At 50.1% G+C, this 22,582-nt stretch overlaps 1 protein-coding gene across 1 annotated transcript in view; it reads right to left on the bottom strand.

Moving 5' to 3' along the window:
• Positions 1–22,582, bottom strand: part of YAE1 (YAE1 maturation factor of ABCE1) — a 210,472-nt gene that overhangs the window by 79,068 nt on the left and 108,822 nt on the right. The gene's annotated exons all lie outside the window — the stretch shown is intronic.

The raw sequence follows: 22,582 nt of genomic DNA, 5'->3' as shown, positions 1-22,582 counted from the left end.
CACATAAGGCGGGAGCCAAAGTGGCAGATTAGTCGACAGCAGCGAGGGGTTGGGGGAGGGGGGGGGGGGGGGCAGTTGGGGAGGAAATGTTAGATCATCAGCTAATCAGACAGGGAATGTTACCTTGAACTGTTAACCAGGAACATATATAAACAGGATAAGAAATGAGAAAGTATTGCTGATACCTAAATGCAAATAAATATGTTTAACAAAAAATAAGTGGTCCCTGGGACACCCTTGTCTGGCCGGATAATAACATCTGTGGGGTTCGATGGAACACCAACCCCTGGCCCTGTGTCCCGAAAAATACCTTTAAGGTAAACAAATTTAGTACTTCTACACCCTTTTTGCTTCCCCTGCAAGCCCCTGATAATTTGCTGGGACTTGACATTTTGAAATATTCTCATGCTTCCATACATTGCTCCGATCTGGGGTGCGTGTCATCTTTGGAAGGAAGACACCGCCCAAACAATGTAATATTTCCCCATGCTCGGACCTCGATTCCGTTCCCCCATGTGTCTGGGCTACTGCAGACACAGATGTTGGGAGAATGGACTTTTCCCCAGTACACATACAGGTTCGGGAAGGTGTTCTTTTGCCACGTGTCCTGCAATACAAAATATCAAAAGAAGATGAAGATGAACTAATACACATCATTCATGACATGATACTTACAGGAGTCATTGAGGTAAAAGCCCTATTCTTCCTGTCCTTAAAAGAGGGGATGGAATACAGGATAGAGTTTATCGATTTGTGATTTATTTGAGAGAATTTAACAAGATAGTAATTCCTCAATATCCTGTTGTTTCTGATATTACCACCCTGTTGACTTTGGTCCCGTCCACAGGCACTGTGTTCTCTGTCAATGATCTTAAGAACACCTTTTTCTCTATCCCTATACATGAGGATGGTAGATATCTTTTTGGATTTTCACTTTGGGCCGTTCATTCAGATTTTGTAGGGCTTCCAAAGGCTCCACAGAAAGTCCTGGCATTTACAGTCAGGCACACAAACGACAGTTGGACGAACTTCTTTTGCCACCTGGAGTTACACTTGTTCAATATGTTGATGACATTTTGCTTGCAGCAGACACAGTTGAGCATTGTAAAGAATCTACTCTCTCCTTATTGCACCACCTTGCTGCTAAAGGACATAAGGTCTGTAGGAAGAAATTGCAATATTGTCGACCAGAGGTCACCTATCTAGGTCACCTCTTGTCAAAGGAGGGACGCACTCTCATTAAGGATAGGATTCAAACTATCATACACACTCCCATTCCCCGTACACAAAAAGAAGTCAGAGCACTTATTGGCATTACCTCTTACTGTAGACAATGGATCGCCAACTTTTCACTCATTATCAAACCCCTTTTGTCCCTTGTTACTAAAGACACTCCCTTTCCCCTACCATGGTCATCTGAATGTCAAAATGCATATCAACAGCTTTGTGCATCCCTTTGTTCCGCTCCTGTGTTAGGTACTCCAGATTACACCAAACCCTTCATATTGTATGTACATGAGAGGGAAGGATGTGCATTATCAGTTTTGACACAGCCACATGGCAGCAAACATCGTCCATGTGCTTATTTTTCGGCTGTATTGAATCCAGTGGCCAGAGGACTCCCGGGTTGTCTGAGGGCGGTGGCTACTACAGCCATCTCCATGCGACAATCTGAAGGGATAATATTAAGCAGCAAACTTGACTAGTGCTAGGCTCACAGGATATGAACTGACGCTTTTGGCACCCCATATTACACTCATACACTCAAAAGGTGTTTGACATTGAATCCCGCCACATTGTTACCCTTACCAGCTGAACAACCCCATGATTTGCATGATTGTATTTTCCTGACGGAGGAACAAACCAAGGGAAGAGTAGATCTCAAACACACAGCCCTGTCAGATCCTGAAGGAGAATTATGGGTGGATGGCTCCTGTTTAAAATTACCTGATGGCACTACCTCTGCAACGTTCCAGACAGTTGTAGAAACAGCTCGCATTCCACAGAGATCAGCCTAAGCTGCTGAACTCATCGCACTCTTGAGGGCTTGTGAACTCAGTCAGGGATTATCAGTAAACATTTGCACCAACAGCTAGTACGCATTTGGGGTGGCACACAACTTTGGCAGACTTTGGAAGGAACGAGGGTTCCTAACTTCGCATGGTGCCAAAATTCAAAATGGTGAACTGGTAGATAGCATCCTCACCGCCCTGACATTGCCAAAGAGCGTGGCCATTATCAAATGTAGTGCCCAAAAGAAAGTTACAGATAATGTGGGACAAGGAAATGCTTTCACAGACGAGACAGCATGATATACTGCAAGTACCCACACAAGCAGAATGTATGTACTACGGTCCCAAGCTGAAAGATGGGAAAATAGGCACACGGAGGTTCAGGAGATACATCAGTCAGCTACTGAACAAGAAAAGGTAGAATGGGAAAAGGAAGGGGAGTTAGTTGATGAGGGATGTTGGAGGTCCAAAGATATGTCGAAATGGAAATTGCCTTATGCCTATTTACTGCCCTTTTGGACTATGGCTCATGGGCCTGCCCATGTTAGTGCTAAAAACACCATCTCCTAACTAGAACAGATTTGAGACAATCCAGACATTCATAAAACAGCTGAGCATCTAGTAAAGCATTGTATGGTATGTTTACAACACAATCCTGGGAAGGGAGTATCAACCCCCACTGGTGGCTTTTCTCTACCCCAGGTCCCTTTTGAAGCACTTCTTATGGATTATATCCAGTTGGAACGTTGCAACAATTTGAAGCACGCCTTTAGTGGGGGTTTGTTCATTTAGTAGGTGAGTGGAGGCCTATCCAACCAAAGATAATACTGCCTTGACAACGGCTAAAGTTTTGTTGAAATAATTCTTCCCTCAATTTGGAATTTGTAGGGCCCTATGGAGTGATAATGGCCCCCATTTTACTGGTCAGATAATAGAATATCTAATGAAAGGTTTAGGGGTAAAACAGAAGTTTCATGCTGCCAATTACCCTCAGGCAGCGGGACTTGTAGAACGCGTCAATGCCACGCTGAAGCTTAAACTTGCTAAAATACAGACAACGGGCCTTAAATGTCCCTGTTATCAGTTTGTTCAATCCCACATAGTAAGATTGGTCTCTCTCCTTATGAGATTATATTCGGGAGACCTATGAATGTTTGAGGACCCCCAAGACCAAATGTAATACAAGAAATGCAATACCCCATCCTTAGTGATTATTTACAAAACTTAACTAAAAACTTGTCTCTAATTTACCAACAGGTACAAGAAGCCATACCGGATAATGCCGAGGGTCTAGCACATTGTCTCCAGCCTGGGGACTTAGTGCTCACAAAGAACTTTCAACGCTCCAAGAATTTGGAACCTCGCTGGAAGGGCCCTGAGCAGGTCCTACTTGCAACTCGGACTGCTGTCCGCATCACCAATAGGAAGAACTGGATCCACGCCTCTCACTGCAAGAGGATACCAACAACTGTTCTCCAACCAGAAGGCAGAAACGATTTGAAAGACATATTGCAAACTCAGAAGAATGTTGCTCCTGTGAATGAAGAAACTCTGTTTTCCAACCAAACTACGCCTGCGGTAACAAGGTACAATCTACGACCAAGGAAGGGAAGGAGCAGATAGAGATACCGGAGGACCTGCTCCCAATTAGTGGGACGGTTCGGCTGTGGCACGGTGGGATCGCAGAATCAGCAGAACTAGGTTCAGTGCGGGTTGTGATACGTGCTCAGTGATACCTGGGTCTCTCTCCGACCTGTGGTTGTACTAAGTACCATTAAGGAGAATGCAGAAATTGGGATCCAAGTTGCAAATCAAGGACAAGACTCTGTGCATGGTGACTCTGATCATATTGGCAGCAGCCTTACGGACAGTGGAGGAAGTAATGGAGGAAGTAATTCCAGCCCGGAGCTTACTATCTGCTACAACTATTCCTGTCCCCACGGAACATTATTACTTCACTCTTCCCGATCATGAAAGGAAGCATCGATTGTCATATCACAATAATACTTTCATACAAATGTTGCCTCATACTCATAAAGCTACAAATACTACCAACTGCTGGGTATGTGGAATGTTGACAGCCCATCAGAAGAAGGGAGGCAAGCCCCTCATTCCCTTGCCATTTTTACATAATGGCTCCTATAGAGCCTGGTCTGGACTTTTGTGGGCTTCTGAAATCAAAAATATTACTACAGCTGGTGTAGGGGGACATAATGCGGAATTGAATAAGGTGTGTTACCCCAACGATGGCCTCCCCCAAGCCAAGGGAACTATATGGGAAATGGAGGAATACAGCAAAGGAAATTCCTCCACAAAGTACGTCTTCCCCAACACTCGAACAGCCAAGGAGGATAGGCCTCCTGTTATCGCTGTTACAAGAGTCCGAGAAAGTCTCTGTGTAAGCAGTATTGGCAGTATCCCTGTCGGAAAAAGTGACTGTGCTACAGTATTGAATATCACTGGAACAAACAATAGCAGTTTTCTATCATCATGTAACACTTACTTCATTTGTGGAAACAAAGGCTACTATCATTTGCCAATCGGATGGTCTGGAATATGCTATGTGTCCTTCTTGCTTCCTCCTGTGTTTTTAGCACCTGGATCTTATCACAAAGATCGAAAACTGTTTAATGACACTTCCTTGAAACGTTTCAAAAGAACTATAAATGGTGATGAAGTGGATCAAACTGACACTTCATTACAGCAGTATGTTGATTTTAATTTGGGACTCTTTTTCTTTGTTGGTCTAGCCTTGAATAGCGGAAAAGTCAGACGCTTGACCCGAGTGGTAGAGGCAGTGACTAAGCAAACAGCAATCGCTCTTGGAAATATAACAGAAGTGCTCCAAATTGCCAGGATTGTGACTTTACAAAACCGGATGGTTCTAGATGTGATACTGGCTGATCGTGGTGGAGCATGTCGCATCATCGGAAGTAGCTGTTGTGTGTTCATTCCTGACAACACTCCTTCTGTCTATGACGCTATTTCCAAACTACATAAAATAGCTGCAGAAATACATCAGGAAGAAGGAACATGGACTTGGTCAGACTGGTTTTGGGGTATGTTTTCTACTTGGGGCTGGAAAATATTGATGGTGATAGTGATTATAGGAGCCATCTTTCTCACCTGCTGTTGCTGCATTCAGTGTGCCCCTGTGATATGTACAGTTTGTATAGCTACTTGTAACAGTATCAAGCCTCCCCTAATTAATGTGCATGAATCAAACAGACAAATGATGATGCAACTTAAAAATTGATGAACTCATGAGGATTGATATACAAGATTAATATATGTACTTTAAAATGGATTAGCATAGGCTAAATAGGAAGGACTGTTGAAATATAAAATCCGATCCTTCTTGTTTTTGAGTTGAGCTATGAGTCATCCATTTAACCCCTGCCCTCCTTTCTAGCCCCGGCTCTGTCCTTGGCACCTCACCTGCACAAACATTTGTAAAGAATCTAGATTGGGGTATTGTAGGCTGTGTATACATGCAGAGTCAGCGCAAAAGAACAGCTGGCGTCTGCTCAGAGTTTCCAGACAATTGTTAAGTCCTGAATAAAGTTTACACAGATAGCATATCTTGTTGTGCAGCCTCAAGACGCGAAGATTGCTCAAAACACCAAGGCTGCCGATTCTCACCATTACCTCATTTGTGTGTTTTTCTCAAAGCTCTGTTTACCATGGGGCGTCCCCTGTTTGTGATCCTTTTCTATAAAAGCCCATGTAATCATTGCTCGGTGTGCTTCCTCATTGAGTATCTCTTGGTGCTTGCTGGACGAGGCCCCCGCTAATGAGTGAGAATAAATGATCTAATTTTTACTTCACTCCAGTGTCGATTCTCCTTACTTGTTTGAACCCGTGGACCAAGGGTGACCCTGCACTAGTGTGTCTGCTAAAAGACACACTTCCACAGTGCGAGGCACTGTATGTGTGTTAGGAGTTTGAATTGGCTTTGGTTGTGAATGGGGAGCCAGTGGCACTCTCTGAGGTGGGGTGAGATGTAGATGGCATGGGAGGTGGAGTGTGAGTCTTGCGGTGGCATTCTGGATGGTCTTAAATCTGCATAGGAGCTGCTTGGCGATTCTGGCATAAAGTGTGTTGCCTTAGTCGTGTCTGTTTGTGATGAGTGCTTTTGTGACGGTGCGTCTGGTGTACTGTGGCAGCCACTTAAAGATCTTTCTCAGCATACATAGGATGTAGAAGCAGGTAACACTCATAGTGACTTGTGTAGTCATGTTGAGCTGGACGTTCAGGATGCTCCCCTAAAACACTGGGGGCGGACAGGGCACAAGGTTTACGTTGTGATCATCTCTCCTTAGAAAGCAGTTTGTGAGGAGCAGATGTATTTTTCTTTGTAAATGGATCACCCCCAGCAGGGTGTCTACACATGGAGAGAGAAGTAAATCACATACATTTTGCATCAAAACAATATTCTGCCTGTGGCATTAATGATTAGCCCTTCTCAACTTCAATAACTCTTCTAGACTGGAGAAGTTATAAGAGGAGCATTAATATGGGTCTCACTTTAGCAGGTACGTTTTGGTTCCTTCTCTCGGGGTTATGTGCTCTATAAACATTTACTTCACTCACACGCAAACATGACTGCACTCTCTTCTCGCTGAGAGCTTACTTTCTTACCCGACGCTGCCACAACTTCAGAACTGCTCTCCTTTCCTGGCGGGAGCCGGGAGCCTTGTTGTTCCGCCATAAATCCTCCCCTGCTGCCGTTCCCCCCCGCCGCAGGTGAACAGGCGCTGCTGCAGAGCGGGGGGAACTGGTCAAACTACACCATCCAGGATTCCTCGGATTGCCACGCCCCCAAACGCGGCCGGAGGCGCTAGAAAAACGCGCCGCACCTCCCGCCTCGCGGGACGCTCGTGTGACGCCGGGCTAAGCCCGGGCAAAGGGCGGGAGGAGACTGGGCTGGGCCAGTGACCCTGGTTCATCAACAGACTAAGGATAAAGGAACTGTAAGCCAATTACATTATTTATTGTTTTGATATTTCGCAGTTCTCCTTTCTTGGGACCCCTTGACATTGTTTGACAGTATATCTTGTCAGTCATAACCCGTGGCTTCATTCGTATGCCCTTAACTTGTATTAGTAGATATCAGTATTTATCACCTTTAGTCAGGATAGCTTTTGCCCACCAGACCGGTTTTGCATATGCTTTAAAAACAGTTTTGTCTGAACAGACTCCCTTTCCCTATTGTGTAATCTGACATCTGCAGCCCATATAAAATGACTACACGGGAAACTAGAAGTAAGGCTGCGGTTGGGGGGTAAAGTTGACGGGAACACTCGATGACTTCATAGTACGCACTAACTCTCTGATAGATCAGGGGATAGTACTAATGGAGAGAAGGGTATCCCAAGACCTAGCATTTGCCAAGAGGTCGTCCTTGGGCCACATAGCCGTGGCACGTAGCCCTGAAAATGCTTTATCTGAATCCATCCCCCTGCAGACACATGCGGAGTTACATAATATCGCCTGTACTCAGCCTGCTCCCCAAGATCTGATCCCTCTTGATCCTCAACCATTATATCCTATGGAAAATACTACGACCGGGGAATACTTAGACACTCAGGCTGAGACTCTAAATAGTCAAATGAGAGGAAAAAGGCAGGGGGCAATCCCAAAAAATAAGCGCGCCAACAATAATAACTTAATTGGCAAGAAAGTAAAAGTAAAAGTAGCTAAGGTGGGTGGTATTAGGGAGGATAGTAGTAAAGAGGCAGCGGGGGAAATTAATGGGCTTGACTCAGAGAAAGAAGAGGGTGGGCACAAGACAATGCCCCTGACTATTCTAGATGACACCACACTAGATGATACATTAGCTGACATTTTTTCTAAAAGTATTACAGCTAATAGTACAGGCGTACGAGTAGAAAGGGAGGACCCTTTAATATGTACCTTGACAATGTTAATTAAATCCTTACTCACTCCCTTAGAAGAGAGGCTCCATGGGATAGAGAAGCTATTGCAGGCATTGCAGAAAGACATAGAAGCACAGTATAGTAGCCAGGAAAAAAGGGTAAATCATGCAATCTTACCGGTTGATAAACCGCCGACAATCAATAATAAACGGGCGGAAGGGAAAAAATCAACCCCTAAAACCCCCCCTCCCTAAACCCATGCAAAATACCACCTGCTCGGTAGTAAGTACAGATGGTCCCAAACCAACCCCGGCTACCGAAGCAATCTTATGTACAACAGTTACCCCCAATGCACCCACTCATAATCCCGATAAAGCCCAACATGAGAAGCCCGAAAAACGTAGAAGCATCAATTTACCACCAGATGCATGCCCCTACGTGGTAATCTTGACTGGGGTTCCGGAACTGGCTCCTCAAACTACGGGACCCTTTTGGGCACTCAGAAATAAGGTGATACATTGGTTAAATTCTAATCACCCTCTACCTTCAGCATTAGCCAGTAACATCTTAATGGTTCAGAGGGTTCCATGGGTGGGTTATAATAGGAAAAGATCACAGGGGGACTGTGTGGTCATAACCTTTGAAAACTCGTGAACAGTAGATCACATCTGTCGGGGGGTTCCTAGAAATCATGGTTTGTCGATCATGGCTAGACCTCTGTCTTACTTTTATACGCCATCTGAACAGCCAGATGATAGATGGAGCTGGACTAGGGACGTGAATTGTCCCAGGGAAGGGAGGAGGTATGATATGTATAGGGATCCAAATCCCAATAGCTGGGGAGGGGGTGGAGATGACAGATGGACCCTAATACAGCGGAGGGCCGGGAGAAACCAACAGGGTGGCCTGCAGTATTGCGGAGAATGGCCAGGCGTACAGTTTGCTCCACCCTCATCCCATGTTATAATAGGTTTAGCCCATTGGAGGCGGTTGACTGACGCCCGGAGCATGAAGAATTTCTTGACCCGTTGCCATCCTTAAACATTCCTTTAAATTCATTAGTGAATAGTTTATCACAGGAAATGTCTGACACGATTATTAGTAGTGTGAGCAATAAGAGGGCGCCAGAAAGTAATGAATTGGCTAATTTGACCAAAATTTTGGTGGAGGAGTATGTTAAATGCAAAAAGGGACCATGCCTTAAAAGTAGCCATAATCAGATCCCTGGGCCAATAGAAACCCCGGGTAAAACTACATTTGAAAATAATGGGAATGATAGGGGTCATGTTGTCATGGATGAGACAGCAATAGCTGGACATAAAGAAACCTGTACCGTGATGTTTTGGAATGTGGCAGGCTTAAAGCAGAAAATCTCTAATCCCTCCTGGGAAACTGTCATAGATAATATGGATATTGTGGCCTTGCAAGAAACCTGGACCATTGAGCCCATACATTTAAATGGCTATAAAACTTACTGTACGCCTGCAGTAGGAGGAACACACGGGAGACCTAAGGGCGGTTTAATTACGTAGCTCTCAAACTGTATACCATATGAGAGGGTACGTTTTTACTCAGAGTGTAGTTTTTATCACAAAGTAGTGATAGATACTAAGACTGGAACTAGTTTTATTATTATTAACTTCTATAACAATATCCCAAGCAGCGCAATTCAGGATATTGTGAAAAGTTTAAATGATGATTTACAAGGCGAAATAGACAGTAAGGAGAGGGAAGTAATGATCCTATGGGGGGGGGGGGGATTTTAACTGTCCTCTTTGCAAAAAGGGTCAAAAAGGAATTTGCGGTTTAATGTTAGAGCAAGACATTAACCTCACACATTTTGATCATACTTTAACTGGGGATTTGTTAAATGAGATATTATTTAATTGTGATCTGGGATACGTAAATGAACTGGCCATGCGACCAACACCATTTGTCCCGACCTTTATTGGTAGGGGAGCATCGACTACCATTGATTTTACTATCTGTTCGAATAGTTATGGATACAGGATCTCTAGTTTTAAGATCCATGAGTCACCAATGAGTGATCATTTTCCACAAGTACTTGAAATTGATATCCCATTTACGGCATGTCAAAATGATAAGTCCCAAATGCAGGCAGCCCCGGACGTTACGCTGGGGAGACAAAATGGGTATATGCTTAAGTGGAGCAAGGTGGTCCCGGATGAATTCTTAGCCAACCTGGTTAACACCTGTACAGATAGCTTTAGAATTTGCCTGGACGAATACTCTAAGAGTGAAAATATAATAGAGCATTTTAATATTATAGCAGCCACCATTAAAGAGAGCCTGAGGGCGGTTTCTAGGAACAGGCCCAAGAACAGTAGAAGATGGTTTGATAATGCATGCACTAAGGCCCTCACTGAGCTTAAATATGCCATCCACAGGGCACCCCGGGACCCCTCCTTAATAAGAGACTTAAGGAAACGTTACAATTTAGCACTGAAACAGAGGAGGAACACCATAAAGAGGGTGGCTTGGGAAGAACTATGTGAAGCCTCACAGTCTAAAGACACATCTGCTTTCTGGAGGGTGGTAAATGCCCCCTTCCTCTTTGATAACACCAAGGCTCGCATGGAAATTGCGATCAGTGAAGATGACTGGGTCACACATTTCTCCACCCTGTACATGCGCTTAGAACAAAGTCCCGAAAAAGTTTCCAACTTAACATGCGAGAAAGGGGAGGATGCCCAAAAAGTAGTGGTTACCCTGCCTGAGGTTCTATTGAGTTTGAAAGCTACGAAGAGTGGAAAGGCAGCAGGTCCAGATGGGATCCCAGCAGATCTGTATAAAGCTAACAGTGACATCTGGGGCCCCATTCTGGTACAGCTTTTTAATGCAGCATTAGCGAGGGGTCTAAGTCCGTCATGGTTCACATCTACCATTGTACCTATCTACAAGAAGGGAGATAGGCAAAATTGTGCATGTTACAGGCCAATATCCATACTTGACTCATCTATAAAAATCCTCGGTAGAGTTATTTTAGCCAAATTACAAAACTGGGCGGAGGATAATGGGGTAATAAGCGATCTACAATTTGGCTTTCAAAGGGGCATAGGAACTATCGAGGAGTGCTTAAATTTATTTTTTGTCCAGCAGAAGTACATATCGATAAAAAGGGAGCGCCTATACCTTGCGTTTGTCGACCTTACCTCGGCTTTTGCCTGTGCGTCCCACAACAAACTATGGGAACTGATGCAAAGGATGGGCGTGGAAGATCAGATTATTCGTTTCTTGAGGGAGCTGTATTCTGGGGCTACTGCTACTGTTCGTTATGGAAGAGGGGGGGAATGTAGTAGATCATTTGGGATAGGGCGCGGAGTACGCCAGGGATGCGTCCTGGCGCCTTTTCTATTCCTGATCTATATAAATGGGTTGGAGCCTCGTCTACTGCAGGAGTGCAGGGATATGCCTATGGTTGGTAAAAGATCTATCCCTGCACTCTTGTTTGCGGACGATGCTGTTTTAATGGCGCGAACACCCATTGCCCTCCAAAACCTGATAGCGTCCTTCAATAAGTTCATGTTCAGTTTAGATTTGAAAATAAACTGTAGTAAAACCTTTACCATGAACTGTGGAACACGATCTAAGAAGCAAATGAAAACCATGTTTATAAACAACGCTCCCCTAGAAAACACGCCCACCTTCCCCTATTTAGGCATCTTGTTTCATGAGACTGGTTCATGGACAAGCGCTATAAAGGCAAGAACTCTCTTGTTTTCAAAGACAATAATGGCCCTAAAGAGTTTTATAAAAAAGTTGGGAAAGAAACCCATAAGGGAAATTTTAATCATTTATAATGCAACGTTTATATCGGTGGCTCTGTATGGATCAGGACTTTGGGGGTACGCTAACATAAATGCAATGCAATTAGTTGCAAACAAGTTCATGCGGTACATGTTGTCTGTACCCGATAGTATTGCAACCCTTAATTGTCATGAGGAGCTGGGGCAGTCGTATATCTCTGATATAATAAGAATTCAGCCCATCTTACTGTGGCATAGGGTATGGACTGTTAATGAGTGCGTAGTAAACCGTGCCACACTTCAGGATGTGTTACAACTTGAAAATGTCAATGTTTTTAAATGGTTAAACTATGTGAAATCCTTCTTGACAGAAATTCACTGTCAACAATACTATGAGGATCCACCTTCAATGGCATACATATCCAGAAAATTATTGAAAAAACTGTGTATGGAACACCTCAGGGAAAAAAGATTGCTAGAGGAAATAAAGAAAGACGGTTTGCTCCCATCAGTTGATACTAAGCGGAGTTAAATTACAACCATACTTAAGCCTCCCTATGTCAAATTACGACAGATTTTGTCTTACACGTTTTAGATTTAATATTGTTTTTAGATTATTAACATTCCCAGTAATGAACTCCTGGTCTAATGAATTGTGCTTATGTCCATGTGATGAATTATCTCTGCAATCCGATATTCATGTGCTGTTTTTCTGTAGATTTTACACTTTGCCCCGTAGGAAATTTATTGTCCCAATCCTTAAAGAGATAAATGTAAATGGATGCCGCCCAGCGTTTTTAGAATTGCAAAGAATGGACGAGCGCTAGGTGGCGCTAATCCAGATGGCCGCACCGATGTGAGGCTCCTGATGCTTGACCCCTCGCATCCGATCTCCATCCGTGTCTCGCTGTCCTAGCAGCGATCCGAAGCTCACCATCCGCAGCAGGGCTGCTGCGCCACACTCGGTGCTGCTTTCAGGCGATTTCCCGCACCCTGGGCTGAATTCTGGTGCCCGTTCGCCGCGACGGCAGGTGGGATGCAGCCGGCTGGTTCTGAGGCCGGCGTTGTGCGCTACGCGAGTCCCGCGGCGCCCTGAGGGGAGCGAAGGCCGTGTGGCTGGCGGCGGCCTGCCGCCCATCGCGGGACCCGGGGGGGCCAACCCCTGCCCTCCGCGGACCACCAGTGTGCTGCGGAGGGTGACGATTGGCGAGGCGCCCCCGGAGCTGACACGGGGCGGAGGCCCGGGACCTGCGGAGGCCCTGCAGCGAGGACGGACCGGACCGAGTGGCGCAGGCCTGTGCGGGTGGTCGCCCCCGGCCTTGCTGGACCTGGCGCCCATTTCTCCTCGTCACTCACCGGCGCGAGTCCCCGGCCGGCGGTGCAGACGACCCCCCCTGGTCTCCCCTCACCCTGTCTAGGGTGTCGGGCGGGGAGACCTCTTACCTGGCGACCGGCCGGGCGGCGGCATCCTGATGGGCCCCGAGAGTGGACGAACCGTGAGGGGTGAAGGCGCTTTGTGGGTGCAGGCAGAGGCGGCCGGCGTGGGCGCTCGTGTCTGGCCTTGCTGATGTTGGAGCCCATCCCCACCCTATACTACCGGCTGGGGGTTGCCGCCGGCGAGAGGGGGGCGCCCCATTCCCCCCGGGTTTCGCCCGGCCTGACCGGACGGGGGGCTTCCATCTCTGCTGCCGGCAGGGCGGTGACGCCCCGGCCCTACCCCCGGAGGGGTCCTGCTGTCGGTCCGGGGCCGGAGGCGAGTGAGGGGTGGCCCCACTGTACGTGACGAGCCTGCAGGCCCAGCGCGGGCGACAGTGGTGCGGCGGACCTGGGACTACGCTTCAGCTGGTGACGTCTATGAGTGTGGGTCGCGCCACGGCAGCCGTTGTGAGGTGAGAGGGCGGCCCGGCCCGGATCGGAGTGGGGAAGTGGCGTATCCGGCGGACTCCTGGCCTCCCCCCGCTGGGGGACAGATGTGCCTCTATCCTTCCTCTCTTCCCAGCCCTGCGGTCCCTGGCCCTACACCGGCCGGCTAATTGACTGACGGGCGTGCCTGGCAGGCAGTCCGCCGTACCAAGCCTAGGGACCGGCGCATACATCTCGGACGCTGCCATGGGCAAAGATAGGGGCCCCAAGCCGGCGACCACGTCCCACCAAATCAAAATCAACCAATTTACGAACCTGGACCCGCCGGGTGCGGGCGGAGAGGCGGCATCCACTCCTAACAAAGACCTGGCCGTCATCTTGCAGGCCATCGGCGCCTCCCGCACGTCCCTGGAGGGGATGGTCGGGGAGGTGAAGATGGACGTTACACTCTTGCGGCAGGACCTCCGCAACGCCGCGGCCTGCATCACGGAGACGGAGTCGCGGATCTCGACGGTGGAAGATGACAGCCGCCAGCTCCAAGACCAAGTCCGGGAGCTCACGACCCATTCCAAGGAGCTGCATCGGCGGGCAGAGGATGCCGAAAACCGAGCCCGCCGCAACAACCTCCGCCTGGTGGGCTTTCCGGAGGGGGTCGAGTCTGGCCGCACCGACGACTTCCTGGACGCGTGGTTCAAATCTTGGATGCCGGCGGCCAGCTTGTCAACCTGGTTCGTGGTGGAGAGAGCACACCGGTCATTGGCAGCCAAACCTCCGGTGGGGGCCCCCCCGCGCCCCTACCTTTTGCGGATCCTCAACTTCAGAGACAGAGACGCTATTCTGCGGGAGGCGCGGGTGAAAGCCCCCTTGTCCTTCAACAACCACACCATCATGATCTTCCCGGATTACACCCGGGAGGTCCAGGAACAACGACGCTCTTACACGGAGGTGAAACAAAAGATGCGCTCCATGGGCCTCAGCTACCAACTTCAGTTCCCGGCCCGCCTCCGCGTTGTTTTCCAGGGCAAGACTCTGTTCTTTGACACTCCCCGGGCAGCATGGACCTGGCTCACTGAAGAAAGACCTTTGCGCCAGCCCGGGCGGGTGTCGCCCGTCAAACTGCCTCAGGACCAGGATGCAGCCAGGCTTCCGCGACCACGACGCAGGAGGCGCACGCAATCCCGGCGGCGCCGAGGCGCAGCGGCGGCTGGGACACGGTCCGCGAGTATGTCGGGGAGGGGACCGAGAGACTCATCCACCTCATCCGGGACGTCCTCTCAAGCAGCTGGGGGATCTCGGCGCTGCCCATCGCCCCTGCCGGATCAATCTCCGACCCCCCTCAACGCGCATATAGACCTTTCCGACCTCTCCCGCAGCCCCGCCATGTGACTTTTCTTCGTGCTCTGTATTGGCAGGGGGGGGGGGGGTCGACGACCTGGTCCCGCTGCGGGGGCAGCAGACTCAGCGGTTTCCCGCTCTTATGTAGTAACCTAGGACAGAACACTTACATCCGTACTTCAGGAGGGGTCCACCACGCTCTTTACACCCAGGCGCTCCTGCTTGGGGCCTTGTAGTTGTCAGTTAACGTTAGGGCGACAGATGCTTCCTTTCTCGAAGTGTAGGGTGGGGGGTGGGGGGTCAGGGGTGGGTGTTAGTTGGTTGTTCCTCCTTGGGAGGGTGTTCTTTTTAGTTTGGGTTTGCTTCTTACTGGGCCCGTCACACAGCAGCTCCCTGCGAGTGCCACTACGTGGCTCCACACAGACACTGCCTCGCGCTCCACTGGCGCTCGCTCTCCGCCATCCTTCATTGGCTTCCTCCAGTCTGAGATTCGTCATCCCTCCTTGGGTTTGCATGCTCCTCGTCCCCTCCCTGCGCGCCCGCACCGTTCGGTGTCCTCCCGGCGCCCCCCTGGTCGTTCCCTCTCCAACGCGACTCGCGTCCACTGCTTCCATGGAAGACCTAGCCCCTAAGGCCCAGCTGCGCATCCTGTCCTGGAACGTGAACGGCCTGTTGGATAGACTCAAGCGCACCGCAGTCCTTAAGTATGCCCAGCGCACAGGGGTAGACGTGCTCATGCTTCAAGAAACCCACCTCCTCGGTGAGAGATGTCCCTTTCTGGCACGCTATGGGTATGATCGGGTGTGGCACTCTGGTGCCTCCCGTGGCTCCCGCGGGGTTGCCATCCTGCTGCGCCGCTCCCTCCCCTTCGTCCTTACACAGGCGACCCATGACCCTCACGGAACGGGGATTGCCATCTGCGGCACACTCGAGGGTAGGCCGATCAGCTTTCTGTCGCTCTATGCGCCACCCTCCGGACTGTCGCAGGCTTTATCTCACGCTGCATCTCTGCTGGCAACCTTCCCTCTAGGTACTGCTGTGCTTGGAGTGGTGTTTTCAATGCTGTCTTGGCCCCTCAGCTGGACTTGTCGGGACTGATTTCAGACTCCCGCGCTGCGCGAGCAAGGCAACTGGCGGGTTGGGCAGAGGCTCAGGGCCTATGCGACGCCTGGAGGACTTGGCACCCTCGCACACGTCAATACACCCACACCTCGGCCGCCCATCACTCCCATGCGCGTATTGACGTGATTTTCGTCCCCCCCGCCAATTGCGTGGGCATCCAAGATGTCCGTATCCTCCCCAGGGGGATCTCGGATCATTCTCCGGTCCTCCTGAGTCTGGGCCCTCCACCCCGTACGGCCCGTCAGATGTGGCGCTTTAACGCTTGGTTCCTCCAGGACAAGACACTTCGTAAGGCGGTGGGAACCGAGCTGACCCAGTACTACTGCACCAACGAGGGTTTGGTCTCCTCGACGGGCACCCTTTGGGAGGCCTGCAAGGCGACCATTAGAGGCGCTGCCAGGGCGCACGTGGTGCAGCAACGCCAGACGCAGCTGCAGCAGCTCATCGCCTGTGAGGCCCGGGCGCTGCGGCTGGAGCAGTCTCTCTCTGAGCTCGGCGACCCAGCCGGGAACCGGCAGCTGCGGCTCCTTCGCGAGGAGATTCGTCAACGATCGCTTGAAGCGGCAAAGCTTCTCTGGCAGTCTTCGCTAGCGAGGGTGTATGGATGGGGCGATAAGAATGGTGCGTTGCTACATCGCCTGGCTACCTATCCCAGGACGTCGCACATCATTCCGGCAATTGCCGACTCCGACGGCGTGCTCCAGTCTTCTTCCATGGCGATAGCGGAAGCTTTCGCCCAGTTTTATTCTCAGCTCTACCGGGCCCGGGCACCGGATCTTTCCCTGGCCACTCTGCTCGCGACTAGTGACGTGCGACTCACCCGGCTTAGGCCGGGCGAATGGGAGAGCCTTGAGGCCCCCAATTCCCTTTAATAAATTGGGGACGCGATAGGGCGTACGTCCGCTGGGAAGACCCCGGGACCCGACGGCTTCCCTCAGGAATTCTTTGCCACCTATAGAGATAGCCTGGTCCCGAGGTTGCGCGATCTCTATGTAGAGGCGATTAAGAAAGGCTCCTTCCCCCCGGAAGCCGACATGGCCACGATTGTGGTTCTGCCCAAGTCTACGCCGCCGCCCACTGACAGAGCGGCTTACCGACCGATCTCTCTTATTAACACCGACATTAAGCTCTACGCGGCTGTCCTGGCCCAACGGCTCCGGCCCTTTTTATCGGGCCTGGTCCATCCGGACCAATGTGGCTTTATGCCCGATCGGGGCACTCGCCATTGTCTACGCCGCCTCCACGTGGCCCTGGCTCACCGCCACCGCTTAACTCCATACCTCGCCCTCCTGCTTGCCGATTTCGAAAAAGCCTTCGACTCAGTGGGGCGGGCCTACTTGTTTGACGTCCTGACCCACATGGGTTTTGGCCCTAAGTTCTTGGGAATGGTGCGGGTCCTCTACGCCCGCCCCCGTGCCAGGGTATTGGTCAACGGGGCGCTGTCGGGAACATTTCGGATCGGCCGGGGGACACGGCAGGGATGCCCGCTGTCGCCCCTTCTCTTCGTGCTTGTGATGGAACCCCTTGCTGCCCTGATCAGAACTGACCCTCTCCTTCGACGACGTCCTGCTGTACCTTGGAAATCCGGTGCGCTCCGGACCTCGTGCAATGTACATCTTGGGCCGCTTTGGCCAATCATCTGGTCTGTATTTAAACTCGCGGAAATCGGTTCTGGTTCCTTTGCACCCCTTCCGGGAATGTTTCGAATGGCAGGATACCATTCCCCTCCGCCGGTTGTCCTTCAAGTATCTGGGCATCTGGGTCTCCCTTCGCCCGGAACTGAGCTGGGCGCTTAACGTGATCCCCCTGGTTAAGAAAGCCAAGGCGGACCTGGCGAGATGGCAATCACTACCCCTCAATCCGCTGGGGAGGGTGGCCCTCTACAAAATGATGATTCTTCCCCGGTTCCTGTATGTGCTGCAAAACACTCCCCTCTCCTTTCCAAGACCTTGGTTTCGTGAGCTTGACGGGATGGCGACGAGATTTCTTTGGGGCGGTGGGAGGCCACGGTTGGCTCTATCGTTATGCCGCCTGCCCACCTTTGATGGGGGTTTGGGCATGTCCAATCTCTACCTCTACTACCTGGCCACCCGCCTCCTGGTCATTCATGACTGGTTTGGGGGGGGGAAGGTCCGACCCGGCCTATAGGGTGGAACTGGGGGACCTGGGTTTCTCCTGTATTCAGGACCGCCTGTATGGTGCCTCCATCCCCGCCTCTTGCCCGAATATTACCAAAGCAATATTCCTGGCCTGGCGAGCGGCGCTCCACCACACCCGATGGACTGGGAGGCTGACCCGCGTCACTCCCCCGTGGCATGGGACATGGTTGCGGGAGGTAGCGGAGCTAGAGGGCTTTAAATCGTGAGACCTACTCGGCATTTCCCAGCTGGGAGATGTCTGGCGGGGGGGGGGGCGTATGTGCTCATATTCAGAGCTGCAGGCGCGCTTCTCCCTCCACTCCTCCCAATTCTATAAATACCTTCAAATACGCCATGCCATACGCACCTACACCCCACTGGACGTTAGATTGCCGGACCACAGCCCCCCAGAGGCTCACGTCATGATGGGTAACCTGGGGAGGGGGGGGCATTTCCAGGATCTACCGCTCCCTCATCAACTGCACCCCTACATCCCTGGAAGGCCTTAAGGAACGATGGGAGGGGTGGGTGGGTCCCTTGGATGAGGCCGACTGGCGGGATGCCCTTATGGCCCCCCGACTGGTGACGGCCTCCGCCAAATTGTGGCTTATCCAAATTTACTACCTGCACAACGCTTATCTCACACCGGCTCGCCTACACCGCGCGGGCCTCTCCGCCGACGCGGCTTGTCCCCGTTGTGGCTCTGAGCCGGCCGACTTCATTCACATGGTGGGGTCTTGCCCGGAACTGGAGGGGCATAGAGTCCGAACTCACAGAGGTCCTGGGGTGGGAGGTGCCACATGACCCTAGACACACCCTACTGGGCATCACTGACGGCCTGGATGGCACACTCCCGGAGAAGTTATTCCTCATGACGGCCTTAATGGTAGCGAAGTGAGACATTGCAGCGGCATGGAAACAGCCGCAACCGCCTAGCTTGGCCAAGTGGAGCACCGGGGTGGATTGGTGTGCGGCGCAGGAACGAACTCTTTACCGGGCACGGGGTTGCCCCAAGAAGTACGGCAGAGTCTGGGGGAAATGGCTGGGCAACATACCATGAAAGGGTTATTTAGCGGACGGGGGGGGGGGGGGGGAGGTTTCAGGGGGGGAGGCAGGACTATGGTGCGTTTCATGCTGTATTGCTGTGTGGTGGTGGTTCGGAGGGCCCGAAAGTTTCTTATGTTGTACAACCTAAAACAATAAAAACTTGTTTATCAAAAAGAATTGCAAAGAATGGACACTGTATTTATTGTTGCATCACTGTCAGAATTTTTTTAATATGTTTTTAAACTCCGAATATCGATGGATGGATAAATTTTAATTGTTCTTATAGCAAAAAAATTGTGCTTCCCCCCCCTTGTTACAAAAACTGTGTATTTAGCCACTTTAATTGTAATTTTTATCTATTGCTTTTATGGTTATTGACTTTTTAACCGAATAAAGTACTTTTGAATATGACTGCACTCTCTTGCAAAATAAAAATACATTGTCAAACTGCTAGATTAAAAACTAGAAAGAAAAAGCAGAAGTCGAGGGAAAATAAATAGTGAGACACAGGGAAATTAAGAAAATAGAAGTTGAGTAAAAGGAAGGTAATTAGATGCTTAAAGCTTTCAGAAAGTATTAAAGAATGTTTGACAATTCTACGTATGCCTCACAGCCCAGTGCCCAAGTACCCACTGTCTACTCTAGAAGATGCTAGAAAGAAAGATATTAAAGTCGACTTAGGATAACTCATTAAAACTTTCAGGGACCTTTCACTAGCGTGAGAACTTGAATAAAATGGTTGCTACTTATGAAAAAGAAATGATATAGAAAGATCAAACAAACTTTGCAAAAACATTTAGAGACGTTCACCGTCAGTAAAGAATAGTATTACCGAAAATTCTAGGGAGGAGCCTAGCCTGCAACAGAGATGGCCGCCTGAGCCCTCGGCTCCGCCGACTCGTCCGCTTCCCTCCCGTACCGCTTCTTCTCCTGATTGCGGAATCGTGCCTGTTGTGCGGTAACGGGTCTGGGAGGCGACGCTGCATCCGATGGTAGGCTCCCCGTCGTTCCTCCTGCACCGGGAATGAAGAAATGCCCTGAACTCCTGCAGACGGCTGCTGAGTGGGTCCGGTCCTTTGTTCTCGGCAGCGTCCGGCTGGAAGGCAACAACAGCGGCCATTACATGAGAATCTGAAACCGCCGGCGAGACGCGACAAACCACCGAGATCCTCAGAAGTGGCGCAACAGTTTCTTTTGGAGTCTCGCCGCTACGCTGCTTTACTACCACCGATGCAACAAATGTATCCCCCTTTTTGGAAGTTTCTCTTTGATTTCTCGCTACGTAGTGTAATGGAAGGGGCCATTTGTATTGAGTGATCGGCGCTTATACACGGCGCCTGGTTGGACCGTCACTGTGCTGTCCCTGTGCGTGGCGCTGGACTAGAGGTTGCTGCCCTGTCCCCGTGGTTTGGCCCTGTCTTTCTGGGAGCTGACCTACTAAACAACGCCTGGACATGTATGCTAAAGACTGGGCTCGAGGGTCGCCATACGCTTGCGGATTCCGGGGACAGGGAGCTGGCATCTCTTCCTCTCACGTTATGCCCGTGAGCATCGGCGACGTCCTGGAAGCTTTGGCTGCTATGCGAGCTGCTTTTTGTTCCAACGCCCGTGACCTGGAGCGCCGGTTGGACGACGCTGTGCCCGTTCTCTCCTTGGCTGACCGGACGGGCGGCTGTGCGCGGAGCGGATCGCCGAGCCCAGGACTCGGCAGTCGTGTGCAGCCTCTCCGGGGAGACGTAGAGGAACTGACTGTGAGTGCACTTAACATCACCGCCGCTCGGACTGTCGCAACTATGGAGGACACAGTGCATTCTATATTTGGACGGAAACTAGAAGTTCGCCGTCGGATGCCAGGACTACCACCGCCGGCGGGTGCTGCTGACAAGATTGCTCTGCTTACTTTGAACATGTTGCCCGGGAGTGAGTTGCCTAATTTCGGTGGGCTATCACTGTACGCCTGCCCGTACTGCACTCTTGGGGATAACACTGTCCTGCTTTGGATGGCGATTACTGGCTGTTGCCATCTCTCTAGGTGGCCACATCGGATGCTCTTCCTACTCTACGGGGCTACGCCGCAACTGCACTTTGCTGGCGCACTGGAACGTAGGGGTCAGGGTTGAGTTTGTCTTTTTCTTGCCTTGATACCGGTCACTACATTCCTGGGACTGTGCTGGACTGACGAGGAAGCTGGACTTTGGGTATGGTTTGCATAGGGGTCCGGGAAGCGATGGCCGGATACACTCCTGTCGATTATTTTTGTTATCATGGGTTGGCCCTCCTCCGTTGATAAATGTTTTGCACCGTTCTGGCGAGTGGGGCAGCCGGGGACCTAGTTTTCTCTGAGTGACCGGGACATGTATCGGTGGTGCTAGAAGACTATTGCGGGGGCTTACGCTTATCAATCATGGCTTGAAGATTCCTTGTTGATATTTTGGATGTTTCGGTTGGGTGTTGCTGCCTTACTTACCCTGCGCGCTGCTGCTGTGACCCCAGTTATCTCGTCATATTGGGCATGTTATTATTATTGGGTGTCAGACTACTGTTGCTATTATTGGTGTGAGATGGCGGAGCTGGGGGACGAATAGTGGGCTCCTCCCCACCTTTCTCAATTTTATGAGAGTCTTAGGCTTCTATCCTTTTCTTACTTTCTATATTTCGGGACTCCTTTTCTTGGGCGACAGGCACACTGCTAGGGGGGGACAGGCCGTAGCCAGCTGCAGGGGTGCAGGGTGGGGGGTACTTGGGGGGTGGGGTTGCTTTCTTTTTTGTTTTTCTTTTTTGTTCTATGGGCCTTCTATTCTTTGTCCTTTTTCCTTCCCTGGGGTTTAGACGTTCCTTTCTGGGTGCCACGCAGCGACTCTGGTGTTTTCTTCTGCTATAAGATTATCTATCCTGATTGTCCAACACCAGTATTGACTTGTTGTGCTACGATATCCTGCTTATGTCTATCCTACAAGGAAAACTTTTAAAACTAGACCTCAGTCCTTCTGTAATGTATCCTCTGTGCTTTCAGTAAGTTGTAATGTACCGTATGTGTGAGCCCCAGGGCTCTTTGTTGATTTGTATTTGTTTTTTCTCTCAATAAAGGTCTTTCAAAAAAAAAAAAAAAAAAAAGAATAGTATTACCACTAGCAGTCTTAAATAGATGCCATGCTGGAGAATAATCCCACACTCCACCACCCAAATGATTCCCCGGCTTCTATCTAGCACAATACAAGTAATCATACGATTACAAGGAAACTAGTGGCAAAAAGCAGGATACTGGAACGACGTAATGGCTTAAGAGCTGTGTTAATTAAAGGTGGCAATAAGTGGCCATATATTAAAATGGATACCTCGCATTTTTGTGCAGAGCATCGCTTATTTTCCTGACATAATTGAAAGGGAATAATTTTCACTGTTTGCAAATTCACTCTTAG

The sequence above is a fragment of the Triturus cristatus genome, chromosome 5_2 (assembly GCF_964204655.1).
Source record: "Triturus cristatus chromosome 5_2, aTriCri1.1, whole genome shotgun sequence".
Classification (NCBI taxonomy): Eukaryota; Metazoa; Chordata; class Amphibia; order Caudata; family Salamandridae; genus Triturus; species Triturus cristatus.
Note: the sequence above shows the minus strand (reverse complement) of the source record. Positions and strands in the feature narration are given on the sequence as shown.